Source organism: Pinus tabuliformis, chromosome 7 (genome assembly GCF_031772625.1).
Source record: "Pinus tabuliformis cultivar Carrire ecotype Pingquan chromosome 7, CPIR1, whole genome shotgun sequence".
Classification (NCBI taxonomy): domain Eukaryota; kingdom Viridiplantae; phylum Streptophyta; class Pinopsida; order Pinales; family Pinaceae; genus Pinus; species Pinus tabuliformis.
In genome coordinates, this window is record NC_142293.1 from 877558338 (window position 1) to 877567009 (window position 8672).

Below are 8672 nucleotides of genomic sequence, written 5' to 3' on the forward strand. Positions count from 1 at the left end.
GCGGCTCTCCTTCCCTGCTATGGTGGTCTATGTTATTACCTTGTCGGTTTCAAGTGACTACTGGTTCATTGAAACAATAATGACGCGAGCCTATCAAAGGTATAGGTTTCAAACTACATTGCAACTTCAGTTATTTGTATGCTTATGGTTTTATGTATACGGAGTTTAACTTGTGTTTCCCAAGGAGGTATGGTCTGTAGGTGGAGTGTACTCCCAGGTGAAGGGTGGATGGAGCTCTTACCCATCTTGCTGGACTTCAAGCTAGAAGCTCAGTCCTTTTTCGGGTATTTGATCTAGTTCAGAGTTTTACTGCGAATGAATTTCGTCGTTTTAGGGATTTGTAATAGTTTTAAGCATATATTTCTAGCTCTGTCTCTTTTAATTGCATGGAGGTTTATCGACCCGAGATGGTGTATGTATTTGTTTTTGGGCGTATGAGGCGAGGCTGAGGCTGGCTATTTTCTATTCGAACCGGCCCGACCTTTGCGGCCAAACTCTATAGCCAAACTATGGATTGATTCTGGATTTTTAATGTATACAAGACTTTTTAGACAAATGTTTGTCGTGCCTTCAGTGTTCGATACTTGTCATAACTGGGAATGTTCAGATGCTTAGAGGATTGAACAGTATCTCTCGGGTCTTATTGTATTACCTAGATTGAGTTATATGGGGTTAATTTATGAGATTACAATGCCTCGTTCCATTGTTATCTAAAATTATTCTAGAGTTTCACTTACAGTTTGGTACATTAGTGATACATAAAGTTTCTCTTACTCTCAGGGTTTTTTGCCCCTACTTTATCCTGAAATTGTTATATTATTAATTATAGCCAGAATGATTCGAAATCAACATAAACTTGATATGCTAAGTTCTTGGTTCTAAAATGGCTTTCATTATCATGGAAAAATTATCATTAATGCTAGCAGGATAACTAAAGACTATTAATGCTTGTTCTTTTCTCGCTTAACACTAGTATACAGTTTTGTTATCTGATTTTTAATAATCTTTTATGAAGTTCTTCCTTTTATTCTGTACCTATTTCGGATTTGTAATTTAACATTCTACTTGTTTGTCATTCGATACATGTCTTTGTATGTTAGTCTGCTTGTTCTCAAGCTATTTGACCTGTTCTATAGTCTATTACAGGTTTCCTGTATATTTAACTTCTACGTAGTTTTTGTGCTTTCTTCATATTAATAGCCTTCAACACAAAAATACTTTCAGAAAATACATAACTTATTCTTCTAGATTTATCTGCAGGATAATTTTACTTATCTGGTTCACACCAATCTTCCATATTTGTCCTGCAACTCAAACTTGCTGCTCAATAATATGTCTCCTAACCTTGAGACTACTCTTGTGGTAGTCTCCCCTCGAGTTGTTCTTGTACCTAGGAACTTTTCTTACTATCTCTTGGACGAGATCTTAAATATCTCTAATGGCTATTTGGTCTAAACCAAACATAGCATCAAAAATCTGTCTGATGTTTCAGCACAAGCTTTTCTTCTTTTTCTTTATTTTCTGATCTCAGATACCCCAATCCGCTTAATCCTTCTTTGAGTAAATACTTAAGAATTAGTTAGCCCAATAACTGATTTCCTAACCACTTAGTAAGTAAAACAATATTTACAAGTAACTGTAATTCACTCATGCATAAGAGTTTTCAAAAATAAATCCATATTTAAAATAATATCAAATTGTTTGGTTTGCAATAATTAAAATATTTACATAATTTGGGGATATCACAACTAAGTTATAGCATGATATTTAAGTTATATGTATTGGAATTTAATATGCCAAAAAAATTAATGTTATGCATTTTAAATTTTTTATATATAATTAAATATGAGCTTTCCTAAATTTTCTTGGCTATCTTAAAGTTCAATTAAAAAACACAAATGAAATTGAAATAGGTTTTATTCAATTTTAAAAGATGTCTTGTAAACAATAAATAAGTTTTATTAAATTTTATTTATTTTGAGGTCATCTACAAGAGCTTATATAAGTACGATCTTACTATGATGCAAGTCACTTTGATTCTTAAAATGAACTAAAATATATCATGTATCAATTTAATATTGATCATGGTAAGAATTACAATCATGCTTCATATTGGCTTGTAGAAAGTGCCTTTTAGTGCAATCAACATGTATGTTATTATATAATTCAATTTTAAAAATAAATTATTTGATTTCTAAAGTCATCCATATTATAATAAAAAAAACCTATATATGAAATTTTTTGTGACCCACCCATGTCCTATTGTATGGTCAACTTTTTTAAGTATTTCAATCAAATTTTAAATCTCAAGGTTCAATTAAAAAACACAAATGAGATTGAAATAGGTTTTATTCAATTTTAAAAGATATCATGTAAACAACAAATAAGTTTTATTCAATATTATTTCTTTTGAGATTATCTACAAGAGCTTAGTCATAACATGATATAAGTCAATCATATTGGAATCATACTGGGATTTATTATATATATATATATATATATATATATATATATAATAACATTTCTATATTTTTATATTAATGTTATCAACTTTCCTAAAATTACTTAGCTATCCAAGTATTTCAATCAATTCCTTATGATTGAAATAAGTTTTATTCAATTTTATTTCATTTGAGGTTATCTACAAGAGCTTAGTCATCATGATGTGTGTGTGTGTGTGTGTGTGTGTGCGTGTGTGTGTGTGTTCTATTTGTTGCACATTTTACAATCCAATATGAAGCATGGAAAATGAGAATAATAAGAATGTAGTTAATTACAAATAGTTTACAGTTTCAAGAAGCAAGCATTTCAATTAAGTGAACATTTTATTTGAGATGAAAATTCAAGTGTTTTATTTATGGTTGAATTCTTATAACATAGAAATCAATGCATGTCATCAATTATTTTTTTGTGCTTACACTAAAATCAATGCACAATATTAATCTAATTACCTTGAAATTAATGTACACCATACATATAGTTACATCAAATAAAAAATCAATTTCTTCACTAAAATCAATGCATCTAATGCAAGCAATCAAATAGGATGAGAAATCAACATATACATTGAAATCAATGCATCTAATGCAAACAATCAAATAGGAATATAAACCAATATCTACACTAAAATCAATGCATCTAATACAACCAATCAAATAGGATTATAGATCAACATCGACACTGAAATCAATGCATCTAGTGCTAGCAATGACATAGGATTAGGAATCAACATCTACATTGAAATCAACGCATTTAATGCAAGAAATCAAACAAGATTAGAAATTAACATCTAAGATAATGAAATTAGTGCATCTAATGCAAGAAATCAAATATTATTAGAAGTCAACATCTACACAGAAATCAATGCATCTAATGCAAGAAATCAAATAGGGTTAGAATTCAACATCTACATTAAAATCAATGCATCTAGTTCAAACAATTTTCTTCCCTTTCTCTCTCCCCTCCATCTATATCTATATCTCCCTCCATATTTCCTTCTTTGTCTCTCTATCTCACCCCCCAAACACACACTCTCTCTCTTTTCATATATATATATATATATCTATCTATCTATCTCTCCCTCCCTCTCTCTCTCTATCTTCATCCTCTTCCCTCTCTCCACCTTCCATATATATCTCTATATCTCCCTCTATCTCTCCTTCTTAGTCTCTCTATATCAACCCGCAAGCATACACATTGTTTCTCCATATCTATCTATCTCTATCTCCCTCTCTCTCCCCCCCTCTCTATCTCCCCCCCCCTCTCTCTCTTTCCCTTCCCTCCCACTGTCTCCCCTTCTATCTCTCTTGCCTTCTACTCTCCTCTCCCCCTATCTGTCTCTCCACCTTTCTCTCTATATGTCTTTCTTCTTACCTCCCTCTCTCTCCCTCCAATGGCATCTCTCTCTCTTCCTCCCTCTCAAGTATTCTCTCTCTTCCTTCATCTCTCTCACTCTCTCTCCCACTTCCCTTTCTCTCCCCCCCTCATCTCTCTCTCTCTCTCTCTTCATCCTCCAACTTTTTTACTATCTTCCTACCTCTCTCTTTCGCTCTCCCCGTTCTCTCCATCTCTCGTTATTTGTATTTCTATCTCACCCCCAAACATACACATTCTCTCTCCATCTCTCCCTTGTCACTCCCCCCCCTCTCTCTCTCCACCTTTCTCTCTCTATATGTATTTCTTCTTCCCTCCCTATATTTTCCTCCAACTCCATCTCTCTCCCAGTCTCTTTCTCCTCCACTCTCTCCTCCTCTCCCTCTCTACCGTCTTTGTGTTTGCCTCTCTCTCTCTCTTACCCTTCTCTCCCTCTCTCCCCTCCCCTGCTCTATTTCTTCACTCCGCCTCTTCTCTCTCCCTCACTTTATCTCCATCTCCCCCTTGTCACTCCATCTATGTCTCCACCTCTATCACTCTAGGTCTTTGTTCTTCCATCCCATATACATTTGGAGCTAATATACATCCTACTATATTAATATATATTATAATATAACAAAATTTATATTATATTAAAGTTAATATTGTATTAATCCTAAATTAATCAATTTAATAATATTAATATTAAAATATATTAATAATAATTTTTTAATATTAATATCATATTTCATAATTTAATATTAATAGTAGTAATATTTTTTAATATCAATACTAGATTAATAAGGTTTGTACATGACATGATAAAAAAAATTATAATAAAATTGGGAATTTTAATGTGGTAAAAACTTTTGTGGAAGGTAAATTTATGATCCCTTAAAATTCAAGGTATATGATAAGGTATATTTGGAGCACACACAAACATACTTACATCTTGCCCCCATACTAGGCTGTAAAATACACCTCTCGATGCAATAACATAAAAAAAATTATAATGTTGTTCATAAACCAGATCCAGTTGAATTCCCATTTTTAGTTAAATAATATCATGTCAACTTGGTTAAATTATCAATGGATTAAATTTTAGATCTTTCTTGATTCTAAAATCTAAATTATGGGATTATGGGATTCACATAAGGATTTGAATTTTTTTTTACTCCATAGCTCGATCGAGGGCTTAGGAAACCCCCGATCAAATTATTTGAATTTAAAATTCAAGTGCTCGATCGAGCTTCTGAAGTCCTAAAAACCATATATATATATATATATATATATATTTTAACAAGAACGGGTAATGGATATATTGCCAAAGGTGGAGCAAGCTCCTATTGTAATTGACGGTAACTTAAAAATACTGAACAATGAGAGTGATCTGGGAACGTAGTCCCTTCTCCATTGCTTATATATATATATATATATATATATATATATATATATATATATATATATATATATATATATATCTCTCTCTCTCTCTCTATATATATATATATATATATATTTTAACAAGAACGGGTAATGGATATATTGCCAAAGGTGGAGCAAGCTCCTATTGTAATCGACGGTAACTTAAAAATACTGAACAATGAGAGTGCTCTGGGAACGTAGTCCCTTCTCCATTGCTTATATTTGAAAATTCATTGAGATCTTTAGTTATTCTTGAATATTGTCTTACGTATTGTCCTTCTAGAAAAGTAAATTTACATAACATTGGTCGTTCTACTTGTCATTCCTTTTGCTTACTGTTCCTTTTGCTTTCCGCTCCATCGACTTGCTGTACCTTCAGCTTGTTATTCCTTATGCTTATTGTTCCTTCTGATTGTTGTTCCTTCTGCTTGCTGTTCCTTCTGCTTGCTGTTCCTTCTTTTGTTTGCTGCTCCTTCGCCTATTGTTCTTTCGGATGCTGTTCCTTCTGCTGCTGTTCCTTTTTTTTGTTGTTCCTTCAGCTGTTGTTCCTTCGAGTGCTGTTCCCTTTGTTGCTGTTCCTTCTGCAGTTGTTCCTTATGCTTGCTGTTCCTTCGGATGTTGTTCCTTCAACTTGCTGTTCCTTTTGCTTGCTGTTCCTTCTACGTGTTGTTCCTTCTGCCTGCTATTCCTTCCCCTGTTGTTCCTTCTGTTGTTGTTCCCTCTGCTTGTTGTTCCTTATGCTTACTATTCCTTCCGCTGCTAATCCTTCTGAAGTTGTTCCTTACGCTTGTTGTTCATTCTGCTTTTTGCTTGGCATTCCTGAATGTGCCTTGCTGAATTCCTTAAACAACTCTCACTCTGAATATTGGGGCCAGTGAGCGCAAATCTGTCAACTATAGGATGGTTAAGGCAAGGGATGAGTTGAGCAGGGTCCTCCATTAAGGTTGAGATTTCCTTGGGACAGCAGACAACCTTTGTTTGCCAGTGAATCTGCTTGCTTATTTAATTCCTGCAGAATGTGGTATGAGTTGACTGTGTCAAATTCTTTCAATAAGTTTCGAATTTGTTGCAAGGTTTTGTTTAAAGCAGGGTTATGAAAATGATCTTCAGAGTTTAAGAGCTTAATCAGAAGCTTCGAGTCTCTGAATACTTGAATTTTTCTATATCCTAGATCCTTCGCAATCTGGCATGCTTTTAAGAGACTGTAACTCTCTTCTTGATTGTTCAAAATTATGCCTAGACCCCAACTGAAGCTAGTTTTATTCGATCTATCCAGGGAGAGAATCAATCCTCTTGCACCTGCAGTTCCTAGGTTCCCCTTGGACACTCCACGAAGAAGATAGTGGCTTTTGAGGTTCCCTGCCACCACTCGAGAAAGTCACCTTCAGTGAGACGTAATCGCTAGGTTGGAGCATTCATCGGTTTGCTGATTGTATCTTTCCTTTCACCTGACGTGCAGAATCCTATCTACTCAGAAGCTTCTAGTGGTAGAGGGGAGGCAAAGACTGTTTTATCTACTATTTCCAATAGGATGGATTTAACTTTGGTAGCCACTTCCACTGAGTTCGGGAGCCTGTTTTTGAAAACGCAATCGTTTCTAGCCAACCATACTTTCCACCAAAGGCATTATGGAATAACTTGCCAAATGTTTTTCCAGACTGCATTTTTAGTATTTTCTCCGGGTTTTGATCTACCCAGGAGGTGAAGAGGGTGACGACTGATATCTTGGGGGGGGACCACTAAGTCCGTGGAGGAACATCTTCCAGACTGCTTGTGTGAAATCACAGTCAACCATTAAGTGGTCAGAGGTTTCGATAGTAGAATTGCATAGGCTGCATCTAAAGGGGTTGTAAAATCCTCTTTTGGTTAGATTTTCTCCTCTTAGAGCCTTTTTGTGCATGAGTAACTGAGTGAAGAAATTCACCTTTGGTAGACTAAAGGGGGACCAAACAGATTTCCAGAGCTTCGATGTTAGCAAGGGGGCATGTATAGCTTGTAAAGAGGAGAATCCTTGAGCTGCTGTATATATTCCGGTTCTTCCCCACCCCCATTTGTCTTTGGATGAGCAATGGATAGGGGCGAGACCAGTGAGTGCTACACATAACAAGTTTTTCTAGGATTCCAGGTGGTCGGGAACCCCTGGAAAATTCCATCCTGCCCAGTTCCCTTTGTTGTCCCAAGAACAAATATCTGCTAGCCGAACGAGACCTTTGTTAACTAGCCAGATCTTTTAAATCATTGCAGGAGGTTAGGGTGGCCAAAGGGGAATTACCTTGTATAGTATCCTCCCACAGTAATGTTCTTTGTCCATTGCCTGGAATTCTGTATAAATGTTGTTGTACATGGTCGATGCTTCTTCTGACTAAATTCCATATTGTTGTTCCTGTTGGAGTAGATGTTGTTGTGAGGTTTCTCAGTGAGCTTCCCTTTAGGTATTTCTTCCAGAGGATCTTACTGATAGGATGATTTTTATCTGCATACAGTTGCCATATGATTTTTCCACCAAGAGCCAGATTTGCCAGGCCTGGATCTCGTATGTGTAACCCGCCTTGCTGGAGTGGTCTTTTTAGGATATCCCAACTTACCAGATGTAACTTGCTCTGATTTCCCTTGCCTCCATTCCAAAGAAAGTCCCGAAGGAGCTTGGAGATCTGTTCCATGATAGTCTTGGGTGCTAGTAGGAGGGAAGACTGGAATATGGGGAGGGTGGAGAGGACTACCTTTATCAAAACCATCTTCCCAGCCTTTGTAAGCCATTGGCCTCCCCAGTATGCTATTTTTGCTTTTATCTTGCTTATTACTTCCATCCAGAGGGAGGGAGGGCTTTGTCCCAGGGTTAAGGGAAGGCCTAGGTATTTGATCTTTTCCCATTTGTCATACCCAGGGAAACCCAATGTGCAGGCAATTCGAAGGATAGTTGGATGATCTACATTCCAGCCGTAGACAACGCTTTTTCTTTTGTTGATCAAGGCTCCCGAGATTGAGCAGTAGTTATGAAGAATTTATTTGAAAGCTTTTGCTATCTTAATCGAGGCACCCCCCAAAAGGAGAGAATCATCCAAAAGAAGGGCATGATTTATTAGGTCAACTCCTCTTGTTGCCTTGATGCCTGGGATAGAGCCTGATTTCATTTCCGCTGTTAGCTTTCTGCTTAGGGATTCTGCCAACAAGATATAAAGAAAGGGTGACAATGGGCATCCTTGGCGGAGCCCTCTTGAAGCTTGTAAGAAGTCAGCCAGTCTACCATTGAATAGGGGCGCTATCCAAGGTCTGTGAGTGCATGCTTTTATCAAATTGACAAACTCAGCACTGAAACCGAAGGAGAGAAGGATTTTAGAAAGGAATGAAAGTTTAACCCGGTCAAGAGCATTTGACATATCCAGCTTGATGAGCAT

At 36.1% G+C, this 8672-nt stretch overlaps 1 pseudogene; it reads right to left on the reverse strand.

The window, feature by feature from the left end:
- LOC149250414 (uncharacterized) overlaps positions 1-7937 on the reverse strand; it is a 54150-nt pseudogene extending 46213 nt beyond the window's left edge.
- Positions 7938-8672: the final 735 nt, after the last annotated feature.